Source organism: Gymnoscopelus braueri, assembly GCF_963280865.1.
Source record: "Gymnoscopelus braueri genome assembly, chromosome: 12".
Lineage (NCBI taxonomy): Eukaryota > Metazoa > Chordata > Actinopteri > Myctophiformes > Myctophidae > Gymnoscopelus > Gymnoscopelus braueri.
In genome coordinates this window covers 30,506,825-30,520,842 of record NC_137614.1, presented here as the reverse complement: position 1 = coordinate 30,520,842, position 14,018 = coordinate 30,506,825, and the positions used below count along the sequence as shown (strand labels likewise).

Sequence of the window (14,018 nt, the reverse complement as noted above, 5' to 3'; positions counted from 1 at the left end):
GATGCCAATGATGCTTTGTTTGACTCAACTGAGTGATAATTGCTTAAACATGTCACAGTAAAGAGATCATTATCTCCTGCTGAGCTGGGTTTGTCTGAGCAGATCAAATGTCAATGCAAATTTAGTTGTATGTATTATTCGTCCAAGGGACACAATAAAATTCACACCAATGTCTCTACTACCAGCAAGTCTATACGTATGTACAAATCTAGATAGTTGATAGTTTTCAAAGTGGGGACCTCCGGGGTCCTAGAGAGTGGTCCCCGGGGGACCCAGACAATGATAAGTAGTTTAATTTGACTCAAATTCAATTCACCTAAATTATTACAATACCAAATAAATGTAGTAACTATTAATATTAATGTTTCAATATCATCACTATTAATTTACATGTTTCTGTACAATATGTCAGTTAGTTATTTTAATTTAAACCAAAACATTACATTTGTAATCATTTTAAATGGGGAGTTCATGACTTAATGAGTATATTTGGTGGTCCATGGCTTTAAAAACTCTGGGGGGAAAGAATCCATGCAAATTTGGCTTGTAATGTTAGAAGATATTTAGGAAAGCAAGTAAATATGTACGGCGGTAGGCCAACTACATATAGAATGATAATAGTAATTTGTTCATCATCATTATTCCTCCAAATGACCCAATCAGATTTTGGTGCAAGTGCATTGAATGTGAAGATGCAAAAAAGAACTATCATGGTCCCCAAATCCAAATAGGCCATACAATTAAATGCCACATTTCCTGTTTACTGTACTCAAATTACTGAAAGTGAAAGGTTGTTTTTCAGCTGCAGGTGAGACATACTTGTCACATGAAATATGGAGACATTTGCACATTTGTAGAAGATATTTATAACAACCTCATGAAATATTGCTGCTGAAATATTAATTTAATTCTGAAAGTATACAAATTGAACCAAACTGACCCTTACCACCAATTGGCATATGTATGGACCCTTATGGGTCCACTTGATTCCATTTGTACACTCAGAGGTTTTTTTACAGAGGATTTTACAGAGTGCACAAATCAAATTCAACTCTTTCACATAGTCTCCACTTCAGCCAAAGCCACCAAACACATTTACTCCCTCTCTCTCTCTCTCTCTCTCTCTCTCTCTCTCTCTCTCTCTCTCTCTCTCTCTCTCGCTCTCTCTTTCTCAATTCAATCATTCTTTTTTTTGTTTCTTGATCTTTTTTTCTGCATGCACGACAGCTGGTGGCTCTTTCCCTCTTTTCCTGTGTCGTTCTCCGTGTGTGTGCTCCTCCCCCATCCCTTGAACACACACTGTTTTTCATTGTTAGAGATGACAGCGATGATAACAATGCAGAGAGAGAGAGAGAGAGAGCGGCCTGCATGGGTATGAGAGAGAGCGACTTCCTTCAGGTGAAGAAACAGAAGACAGCAGTTGAGTTCAACAGTCAAATGACTAGAATATGATCGCGCACGCGCCTTACTCTTTCCTTATCAACTTCCTCCAGATTTGTTTAATGCAGGTTCGACCAATAATAATATAATGGGAGCCTCCCCAGTAGTGGTAGTTAGAAATTGTATTAACTGACAGCATTCATCAAAGGAGGCACAGTTGAACAAAGCAATTGTAGATTTATTTCATGTATTACTCTGCATCTTTTGTCCTAATTCTATCATTCTTATTTCCTTTTTCTCCCACAGTGGATCTATTAAGTTACCTGAAGATACTTTGCACAAAGCGCCACAAGGATAGGGCGCAGAGGATGTGGGGAAGAGGTGAACTCATTCATCAGAATCATTTCGTCAACTTGCTACATCTGTGCACCTATGTTGGCCCCTGCCTTCTCTCAGACTCTATCTTTCTCTCTGGGTTTTGTTGTTTATCTCTTTCTCTCTGTCTGTCTCTGGATCTCTTACCAAGTGCGTTATAATAACAGACCAAGCAATCTGACTGTGGTGTTTCAGAAGGAAATAGGTAGTTAACCTCAAAGATCCTGTCTCCAGCTGACCTTTCAGTGTTGTCACTGAAAACATGGCTTCCAACACAACTGGAGGTGAGGTTTACTATCACAGGCTCTAAACAAACAGACTGAAAACATTTACCAGTAAACAAATAAAATAAACTTGGGTATTGCCTGGAATCTGAAGGGATTTATTGAAAAGTCTGTAAAAAAGGAAAGTCCATGAAAATTACGTTGACAAAACCTACTTATTTTTCAACCTTTATGTTCATCTTCTCAGCAAGGATCCCCCTTTGGTAGCGACCTTGACTCGTGACGTACATGCAGTCGGACGGGCAACTCTGGGTTCCACCCATCAGCCTTATCAAAACGCTGCAGCCCGCTGGCGGTGGCTATCTGTGACCTGATAGCCCTCATCAAAAAGCTCTCCATCCCAGCTGAGATAGACCTTCCTACCTCTAATGCTGTCCTTTTAGCCCCGAACGGCCCAAACGTTATCACATAGCAAATGTTCCCAATTACGTCACTGCCACAACCACAGCATGGGATTGCCTGCTAAGGAGTGGAACATACTGTTAACACCAAACTCTTTGGCATAATGTATCACAGTTCTGTGTTTTGGGATGTGGTCATAATTTTATATGGGTATTTAAATGGTATGATGGTATGTATTTTCCTCAACGATTCTTATGCTGGGCCACACCATCCGGTTAGTGTGTTGACCATTATCACAATGTCTCAAGTTTGATTCTAGCTGGAGACCTGTATTGTGTGTCACCCTGAGTTCCTGTCTGTCTCCACTGTACTGTCCAGTCATTCGTTAAAAAGTATTAAAACAAATTCTAATGCATCATTTTACTCATCATCTCCTTTCATGGATCCAGTGGCAGTGAATAGAGATGATTCCTGACATGGCAACCTTCCTAAACTTTACCAGCCTGTGAACCAATCTGAATACATTTCATTTCCCCATGGGATGCAGGCTCATTAAAACATATAAGTTATAACTATGTTTGATATGTGCCTACAGCAGGAGCAGCCCCATGACCCATTTACTGTGTAAGTCCCCAAACTGTATTTGAAGAAATGCTGACCCAAAGAAAACCGTGGAGGAAATCTCTCATCAGTAGCACATGGCAAAATAACTTCCTCAGTGCGCACCACATCCACTGCACTTTCCCTGCATCATGAGGCATGGATGCACGTGCCATCCCTGTATACTTGAGGGGCTGTGATGTCTCTCTTTCTGTCTCAGCGGTTTCTTCAGACTTTCTAAGCTGTTTATCACTAGTCTCTGCTAAAGTAAACCACCCATCTGTTTTAAACCAAACACATAGCCAATGTGGCACTGTGAAACGCGAAAGGGAGGATTTCTGGGTATTCTGGTGGCAATGAAATACACTCCAGATGTGTACAAATTGTCCCCCTGCTAATTGTGTTCACTGATGTTACTTTAGGATCTCTGGGTTCGAGTAAACGGGGGAGCCAGGAATGGAAATGATCATTCGATTTTTGAAGTGTTCACGTGTGTTTATAGCACTGGCGGCGTTGCAATGGGATCTCCAAAGCACTTGGTGACAAGGAAAGATTGGGATGGAGAAACTGTTTTAGATTGGACTACTGTTAGAACAGATTGTTCTCTCTTTATTTAAGAGAGACCATCCGTTTGTTCTCTGTCATCATGATGTCTGAAGCGCTGGCTGTCCTGCCCCCCTCTGTCTAATCAAGACTCATTAGGTGTGTGGTGAGCAAAGTATAAGGGAGTGGCTGACTTGGAATCAGCCTATGCTGTTGTTCTCATGGGGTGGTTTATGTGAGAGGTTTCTTGGACATTGGTGGCATGAGACAGAGAGAGAGAGAGAGAGAGAGAGAGAGAGAGAGAGAGAGAGAGAGAGAGAGAGAGAGAGAGAGAGAGAGAGAGAGAGAGAGAACAGAGAGTGAGAGAACAGAGAGTGAGAGAGAGGGGGGGCAGATGCACCAGGAGAGTGGGGAAGCTGCTGCATTATGTGGCATTTCATAAGATAGTTAAAAATCAATCCACAACTCTAAATAGCCGACAACCAGTCAGCAGCAATCAACCTGAATGTGGTCTCAGACCACAATGTAATCCAAATAAACAAACAACCCCATAATGAAAGATGATTCCCCATTTATGCCGGGAAATCATTTCCCCTCTTTCTCTCTCTTTCTTTCTTTCTTTCTTTCCTTCTTCACCCTCCCTTTGTTTCTCTCTCTCTCTCTCTCTCTCTCTCTATCTCTCTCTCTCTGCTCTCTCTCTCTCTCTCTCTCTCTCTAGTTTATTTCTGTCCACTTTCTATTTGGTCTTCGGCATCTTGGGATGAAAACATGTACAGGAAAAGCAGCCCAAATAGCTTCAGCGAGCGATGTGGGGCCCATGTGTGCCCAACTGTAGTTATAGGTTAAACCAGTGAATCTCAACTTTTTTTATTTCAATGACCCCCGGTTTGGTAGGGCACGGACCCCATTTGATATGACTTTTATCCCTGGGACCCCAATCTACAATGTAAAATCCTTCTTGATTATTTAACTCTGTTAATTTAACTGTGAGACTGAATGGACCCATCGGTTCAACTTGTACCTTTTTACAGGTACATTTGTTTCCCTGTGCATGGGGCTCAGGGGTGTACAGTACACAGCTAAATGTAACACACTGTATAAAAATGAACCGCAAACTGAGTGCACACACTCAAGAGTTGAATTAACCCGCAAGATTGCTCTGTGATAAGTGTCGCATTAACCACATGAACCGTAGCGTCCCTAACATTCAGCGGAAATAGCAGATCTACAAGCTCACAATGTGTACGTGATGCGTTGTGAGCCTGTAGATCGTCTATTTTCGACAAAAATATTTGGTGTAGAGGGGAAAAAAATATGTTCAAAGAATAGACCCCTGAGGGACCCTGGTCAAAGGAGTACAGTATATGGGTTTTAAGTGCTTATAAGCACATAACAGTGGTGTGTCAGGTCCAGTTTGATCAGGCCAAACAAGCTCTCAACGTGGTTTCCGGGGACCCCCAGGGGTCCTTGAGGGGGGTACCAGGGGATACAGGTCCAATTTCATATAAATAGTAGTAGTTTGTTATGGGACTGCTGTAAATGTTTAACTTCAAGTTCTAACCCAATGCCCATACACTAATATATTTTTTACAATTTAAATACGAATAGAGAAGAATAAGAAATACAAGATCAGCGATATAAAGACCGTATAGAGTCAAACTTATTTTTGTATAGAAAAATACACATACATAGAAAACCAAAGTGCTCAATGGAAGCATTACAGCTCATTGTGTTATACATACATTTTGAGAATTCATCAAAAATGTTCAGTCTGTAGCTTTCACATCCAAATTCAGTCTTTCTGAGAGAGAGAGAGAGAGAGAGAGAGAGAGAGAGAGAGAGAGAGAGAGAGAGAGAGAGAGAGAGAGAGAGAGAGAGAGAGAGAGAGGAGAGAGAGAGAGAGAGAGAGACAGACAGACAGACAGACAGACAGACAGACAGACAGACAGACAGACAGACAGACAGACAGACAGACAGACAGACAGACAGACAGACAGACAGACAGGTTGGGAGAATTTAAATCTGGAGGAAAACATTTCTCAGGTTTAGTAATTGTTTAGTAATTTGTCAGTGATTAAGCAGATTACAATTAGTCTACAAATATAAAGAAAATAAATACATCCATGTAAACAAAATGTGTGAAATGTACAAATGTTTTAGGATGATTTCTATTTAATAGGCCTAACCTAAATGTGTTTTATTGGTGTTGTAGGCCAACATTTAGAGTAGATATAATAAGATGTCTTGCTTTTACAGATCTGGGCTGCATATGATTCAACACACATTCTGTTAAATATTTTCATTCATTTTTATAAGACTTGTTTACTTTGTATAAAAACATATATATGCATAAAAACGAATTCCTATAAAACGTGTCTCTCTAATAAGTGGTTTTCTCAAAGCAAACGCCTGAAAACAAATGATGAATTCTATGAGAATGCAGCCTATAATCCAATAGTTTTTTTTGTTGCCAAGGTTTCTTTTCTTACGGTTGCTTTTAATAAGAGATCTGTGCTTAAAAGTGAAAGGAATTAAAACATTATTTCACACATCGCATGGAATGATGCTATGTGTGAAATAATGGATCCTTTCAGTTTTAAATAGGCTACAATTAATCTTTAACAAATTGTGCAAAGAATAAGATGTGAAATCACAACACCATGAATTTGTACTTCCATGTAGCCTACTGATGTTCTCATGTCTTTACTAAATAAAGTACATCAATCAATCAATAAACCACTATTATACTCGGGAGATTATTTTTTCTATGATGGCTTTAAAATGAGCAGCGTCCTCTTCAACTAAAAACAAAATTCCGACCATCGGGGTTGAGAAATACCTGGCGACTAAAAGTCCAAAATTATAGATATCCATGTATCACGTATTCAGATCACAGCTCCCTATTCCTCCCTGCATTTCTTATTAGCTATCCATAACAGAGCAACAGGTAACTACTGTGTAACTATAGGGAAGGCATTTTTTTTCTGTGGACAACAGACTTCAGGACTTCTGTATTGAACACGCCGAGAGGCTGCTTATGTTATTGAAGACTCCTGCTCCCCCACCCCCTCTACTCTACTCTCTACTCTAGATCTACTCTACTCTGCTCTGCTCTACTTAGGCTGCTCTCTACACAAACACATCACCACCCGCGGCTTTCTTGTTGGTTCACTGTAAAACAGTGGTGTAAAGTAACTAAGTACATTTACTCAAGTACTGTACTTAAGTAAAAAATGTTGAGATATTTTTACTTTACTGGAGTATTTCCAATTTTCAGTACTTTTACTTCTACTCCACTACATTTCAGAGGCAAATATTGTACTTTTGCTCCACTACAATTATTTGAAAACTTTAGTTAATAGTTCACTTGTAGATTTTGATTACAAAACATACATTAACCACTTAAGTTTTTTACTTTTTACGTAAGTAAAAAATGTGAGTACTTTTTCCATCCCTGCTGTAAAATCCTCAGTGTTCATTTAACTTCGAGAGGGCAACAAATGGAGCCAAACATGATCCTTATGGGTCATTTGTACCCTCTCAGAGAGAGTGAGCTACTCAGAGAGTGCACAGAAAAGCCAAATCACTCAGGATTTTACTGTGTTGGGTTGGGGGTTGGTTGGGTTGGTTGGGGTTAGGGGTTGGGGATGGGGTGGGGGTGAGGGAGGGTTGGGGGGGTGATGAGGAAACGGCTTGATGTGCCCTGGAAGTAATTCTTTCAGCCCCCCCCCCTCACCCACCCACCCCCCAAAACAACAAGGTGAAAACGGGACCACCGGAGGAATTGTTGCACGTGGGACCCGCGCCCATGCACGACCACCACCACTGCATCCACATTCCAGTGAGTGCTGCTGCTGATGGAATTCCGCGCGTGAAGGTTCGCCCCCCCCCCCCCCTTACAACCCCCTCCTCTCGGACCCTCCTCCTCCTCCTCACGCAGAGTCTCGCAGAATTTCACTCTTGTTGTCAATGTTGTCGAACAGTGGTTCTCAACCTGTGGCTCGGGACCCCCAGGAGGGTCCCCCAACATGATTTTTTTGTGGGGGTCCCCCAGATGACAGTGACATGACAGTTTAAGGACTTTTAAGACATTTTCAATACCTAAAAAAATAAGAATAAAAAATAAAATGAATAAAGACCATTGCTGCATCAAAACATTGGCCAAATTGTCAAATAATATAAGAAAGAGGCAAACATTGTGCAAATAGCAGATCTACAAGCTCACAATGCCTCTGGAGGCGCTGTGGGCTTGTAGATCCACAATAGGCTATTTATCTGCGGAACCGAGTCAAACTAAATGTAATGCCTCAACTCCTACATTCCAAGTGCTTGTCAGGGTGGGGGGTCCCCAGCTCAAATATGATTATTTTGGGGGGTCGCAGGCTCGCAGCCTGCAAAGGTTGAGAACCACTGAAAGCCATTTGAACGAGATAATAAACCTCACACAACAAGTGCCACGAAGGCTATGAAGAATTATTAGGGAAATAAAACGCACGCTTAGATATTGTTTTATTTTGGGTGTTTTGAGCAGTTAGTGGAGGGCTTTTCATCCAATTATGAATGATTAATGAATTAATCATTAATAAATAAAAGTGATTAAGATCAAGTGAAGGGTCCTAATTAGGGCCCTTCACTTGATCTTATAATCACTTGAATTGAATCTTTTTGAGGGAGAAAACGTGTTGGTCTAAAACCTCTTCAATACATCTATGAAAAAAGATAGTTTACGTGGAAATACAAGTAGCCAATGTCAGAGGAGAGCAAACATATGCAATTAAAACATGCAAAATGCCATTTCTAATATGGTAAATATATATTTTCGTTCACTAAAATAAGGAAACGTGTCTACACCTTTATGGGCATCACATTCACTCACCAAAAAATAGGTATAAATAATTATTATTAATTAAATCGTCAACAGCAGTATATCCATCATTGATTTGTTATTTCTTTGTTTAAGGTCGCAGTTTAAGTTTGGATATTATTACAATGAAGCACTTTGAATACATTTACTAAATGATAGTAACTAGTATTCCAATATAATGGCATAATTATGACGTTTGGCGAAATAGAGTAATTGTTTAATTGTGCTTAATTTCTACAAATTTAGGTTTAATAAACTAAATAAAACACGAATAAAGTTTATATAGCATATTCTATGTTGACGTGAGCACAATAAGTGCTCAATAATAAACAGCACTCTGTTACTGTTTTGTTTTTTCCACCTTTTTAGACTTGACAACTTCGCTTAAATCCATTATAATATACTATTTAATTTTAAGCCTCGTCCCCAAATTAGATAACATTATGAAGCATTTCAAAGTATTCTATGTGCACTTATTATTTATCGGTGTTTTTGCCAGAATACAGTGCAGGTGAAGGCAGTGCAGTGTTCTCGTTATGAACAGCAGTGGTGTAAAGTAACTAAGTAGATGTACTCAAGTACTGTACTTAAGTATCATTTTGAGGTATTTGTACTTTACTTGAGTATTTCCAATTTTTTAATACTTTTACTTCTACTCCACTACATTTTAAAGGCAAATATTGTACTTTTACTCCACTACAACTATTTGAAAACTTTAGATACTAGATACTTATAGATTTTGATTATTACTACAAAACATACATCAACCAGCCCTATACATTTTGTCCCTTTCAAAATAGCCGATCTAGCTCACAGTGCCTCACATCATGACACATTGTGAGCTTGTAGATCTGCTATTTTCAAAATATGTTTATGCATTTGAAAACTTGAAACGGGACATTCTGCATAACGAGTTTAGGCTACTTATACTTTTGGTAGCCTACTACTCTAAGTAGTAGCCTACATTTTGCACTTTTACTCAAATACATTTCGAATTCCAGACTTTTATACTTGTAAACAGAGTATTTCTACATTGCCATATTGATACTTTTACTTAAGTAAAAAAAAAAAAATTGAGTACTTTTTCCACCGCTGATGAACAGCACATAGCTGTCCCTGTGTAGTGTGTAGTAAAAAAAAGTTTGTGAAAGTGGCCTGACGTCACACTCCCACAATGCTCTGTAGCCCCATAACTCTGCTGCAGCCTGAGGAGAGCGAGAGAGACACACACAACTCAGGCCCCGAATATAGAAAAATTATTGGAAAAAATTGGAAAAAAAGAATAAAACAACCAGATCGAGGAGAGAAAGACCGGGGAAGCTGGCGTGGGGTCTCCCACGGTAGGTTTGCATGCGATCGGTGATGGAATGACTGTGAAATTGACTATAAATGCGCTGCTGGAAACTTTTTTTTGGTGGGTATACAGCTCGTTTTTTTTGTAAGACCTCATAATGTGGTGGCTGCACGTTCCTGATGATCAGTGCATGTGTTGTTTTATACACGATTATGAGCATTTACATTCACTTCTAGCAAACTGCGACTGACAGATTGACATGCTCAAGAGTTCCATTGTTGTGACTGTGTTGTTATTTTTGTGCAGTCGGATGCGGTGTAATTTTCCTAATTTTGTACAAGTATATGCAAGCATTTGGGGTATTTAATTTTTAATTGCGCGATCGCCTCGATCCCCTCTCTCTCTCTCAGTCTCGATACTTTGTATCGATAAATATGTTGCAAACGAGAATGTTCGAGGTTTGGATACATTGTGACTTTTGTCAATCGTTCCCTCGGTGTCGGTGATTGATGTTCTTTGCCAGTTTTCGGCGAACTGCCGAATTTTAAGTAATTTCCGAAATATTTATCATGTTGTTGGGCATGCCCGTTGGTTGCAGAGGAGAGGGAGATAGAGGGAATGTCCCGTGGTGTTTTTGCGAGAGTGGAAGAATCTCTCACATTGAAGTAGTTATAGTTTGTGATATGTTCGATGTTCTTCTCAGGCCTATACGCTGATCATTTACACTAGTCATTTTGTGGAGGAGACAGTTGCTTGATTGAATTTCAGGGCGCCCAGAAGCCGAATGAAATCAATGTATAGCTATATAGGCTGCATGTAGCCGATGTGTGTGTGAGTTGATCCACACAGTAATGGCTTATGTCATGTTTGTCGCTGATCGGATATATTTCGAGGCGAACTGAGAGGTGTCTCTCTGGTGGTGTGTTTGTGACTTTTTTAGGCCAGTGGTTCTCAAACCTTTTACATTTCAAGGTCTCCCCTTAACTCTGACAGTATACAAACGGAACCAAATGGACCCGTTGGGGTCCAGTTGTATACTGTCAGAGTTACAGACTTGTAAGGGTCATTTTAGACCCCCCTCTAAAGAAACCCAGAGAGTTCCTAGAATCCACTTTGGGAACCATGCTTTTTAGGCTATGTGTGTGTAAGCTGGTAAATAACATATACATAAATATGCTGTAGCCCACCGACTGTTTAAAGGGGGTGGGGGGGTGTTAATACTTAAAATGTGGGGGTTCAAATTGTGCACTTGTTATTATCGATAGCGGGGCTTTCGTCATACTTTTTTTTGTCAATATAGGCGGGTGGAAAAACATGTTTTTGAAGTTGCAATATTCTAGCGTGCCAGAAGGCACTTTTCTTGTTTTGATCTTACATTATGACCATGTTTTGCAGTGCATTATATTGGTAAAAAGCGGACATCCTGTGGTTGCAGTGCATATAGATATACAGTAGTACACCACACTCCCTGCATTGGTCTATATGGGCTTATTGTAATATTGTAAATATTCTGTGTCAAGCTTCATCAGCATCCTCCTCATGCTCATCATCTGCTCATCCTCATCATTTCGTTAAACAATGCCACAATTTCATAACAAAAGTAATTTTGTGACTGAGATAAATGTGAAATTTCACCTGATTGATTGATTGATTGATTGATTGAATACTTTATTAACAGTTTGCAATTTGTACAGAGGTAAGGTTTACAATGATTCTTAAAAGGATAACATAACACAAAAAGCCTTGGGGCTTGTTTCCATTGAGGTCCTGACATTCTAAGCAAAAAACGTGCACACCTTGAACGCCTACCTGCTCCAAGGATAACCAACCCACCAATAGGTTCAGATAAGAGCAGACAACAGACATATGGGCCTATCACTTGTTGTAGCAGGTTTTGAGGCAGGCTGTGTGTTGTTCCATTCCATCAAGCCCTGTTTGGTTTCCACCGCCTCCAGCCACATAATAAGGAAATGGAAGTGAGATCGTCACGAGACAATGGCTTTGTTGCTGTGCAAGTTGACCCATGTGTTGATGTTTGTTTCTCACACATTCTGCTCATCATAAAAAGTCTTGTTAGGAGTATTTCCCCGATAAAAAAAACTACAATTTCTTCTAAGGAAGTTATTGAAGACATAATATAAAGTAGGTTGTTAACTTTCTACAGGTGAACCTGTCTTTAATTATAAATGCTCAATAATGATAATGATAATTGGACATACAGTATATAACTTTTCACATTTGACAACATAAACATTCTAAATACGTCCAAGTTAGTTTCCTGTTGCAGTGTTTGTGAATGTCAGCAGCTGACAGGAAATAAACTTGGATCTAAACTGTTTCCTACCAGTGCAATTCCACTCACAATTTCTATATAGCCTACCTTGTTTGATAATACCAAATTTGATATTTGATAAAGATACAATCCTGACAAATTATCAAAAGATTGAAGTTGTCAAAAGCCATTCATTATTGAACAAGAATTTTCAAAGCGTCCAAACTGAGCATCTTCTGAGTGATTCTTTTTCAACATATCTTTAAGATCTTAAGCATTTGCGATTTTGAATAATTTGAGAATCAACTTCACTTGTAAAATCATTAATTAATCGTTAATTACAGTTAATTAATAAAGCATCTCCTTCTTAATCTGCAGGTAATGGAGTATATCGTTAGAATAATTTACCCACCACAAACACTTGACATTTGGTTCTGTTTTGATGCACCGGGGTGGGTGTTCTTAGTTAAAACATATTTGTGCTGTAGGGTCCATTGAGCCAGCTCTTTCTCATTAACTTCCATACATTGCATCACATTACTTCCATGCCCATGCGGTTTGGGGAGGCAGCACGTTTCATGTTTGGCTTTGTGATTGAGGGAACGTGTGGGGTGTGAGAGCGCACTCACTCTCATGCATGTGCAATGTGTGTGCACGTGCGTGTATACAGTACATGTGAGTGTGCGCACGCTCATCCCATGATTGAGTTTGCTCGTGCTCGTGCTCATGCATGTGGGTGCGAGTGAGCCAGGAACTATGATGTGTGTGTGTGTGTGTGTGTGTGTGTGTGTGTGTGTGTGTGTGTGTGTGTGTGTGTGTGTGTGTGTGTGTGTGTGTGTGTGTGCGTGCGTGCGTGCGTGCGTGCGTGCGTGCGTGCGTGCGTGCGTGCGTGCGTGCGTGCGTGAAAAAGAGAGATTGGTGATATGTAGACAAAAAAGTCCCCGGTGATATTTTATCCATTTGTAGCTCTCAAGTCCCAACTCAAAGTCGGGTCCATTTGTTTCCATGTTGTATACTCTCTGGGTTAAATGAACACTGAGGATTTTACGGTGTACGTGTGATAGAGAGTGTGTGAACGCTTGTGTTTGTGTGCTGGAGGGAGGTCTCCTCCACGGAGAATGCCCCCACAATGCCTTGCACCTCTGTGGGGCAGCTTCAGCAGTAGTAGTTGTGGTAGCAGCAACAGCAGCAGCAGGCTGATTTCCATGAGAAAAGAGCATCAGTCGGGTTAATGGGAAGGACAGCCCTCCGAGGGGACAAACGGTAGTTAATAACCAGAGAAGAATCGGAAAAGCTCTGATCCCATCCTTTGTACTTCATCACCTTCAGAGGGTGGGGGGGAGCTGCGCGAGGAGGAGAGCAGGGGACACTGGGTTCATGCTAGAATGGATGTTATTAGTGGAGGGGCGGCAAGGAGATTGTTCTATTTATTGTTTTCTCAGGGTTGCATGAGAAAAACAAGGCAAAGCCCAGAGAGCATGAGAACTCTGGGATTGAATATGAGGCATCAGAGAAACTGTGTCTGTCTGTCTGTCCGTCTTCCTCACCAAGTTTGTGCGTGGCTCTGTATAAGTGTGTGCTTTGTGTGTGTGTGTGTGTGTGTGTGTGTGTGTGTGTGTGTGTGTGTGTGTGTGTGTGTGTGTGTGTAGTATGGGGATACTTGAGATACCGTAGCCTATATATGTGAGTGAAAGTGCTGCATGCGCGATTGTGCGGGTATGTGTGTGTTTGTAGGAGTGCAGTTTGTTTGTGTATTTGTCCGTGTGTTTTGTGTCTGTAACTCTGTATATGTGTGTTTGTGTGTTTACTGTACGTATGTATCTGTGTGTGTGTGTGTGTGTGTGTGTGTGTGTGTGTGTGTGTGTGTGTGTGTGTGTGTGTGTGTGTGACTGTGTTTGTGTGTACTTCTGTGTGTGTGTGTACTTCTGTGTGTAGCATTTGTCAGATGAGCGTGAGATATGATTTATTTGTGTTATGCAACGATTCACACACAGTAGCCATGCTGACTCTTGTACTCTGTGGTCACTCTGGTCACTCCAGCTCAATCCATAAAATCTGCAAGGG

The 14,018-nt window shown here is 40.5% G+C and overlaps 1 protein-coding gene across 3 annotated transcripts in view; it reads left to right on the top strand.

Moving 5' to 3' along the window:
- The first annotated feature begins 9,588 nt into the window (after positions 1 to 9,588).
- The window catches only part of plagl2 (pleiomorphic adenoma gene-like 2), a 53,184-nt gene continuing 48,754 nt past the window's right edge, over positions 9,589 to 14,018 (top strand). For 2 of the 3 annotated variants that reach the window (XM_080445359.1, XM_080445360.1), the window contains exon 1: positions 9,589 to 9,728. The gene's annotated coding sequence lies outside the window, so the exon portion shown is untranslated. Of the gene's footprint in view, positions 9,803 to 14,018 lie in introns of all 3 variants that reach the window. The other variant, XM_080445361.1, reaches the window with a different exon arrangement.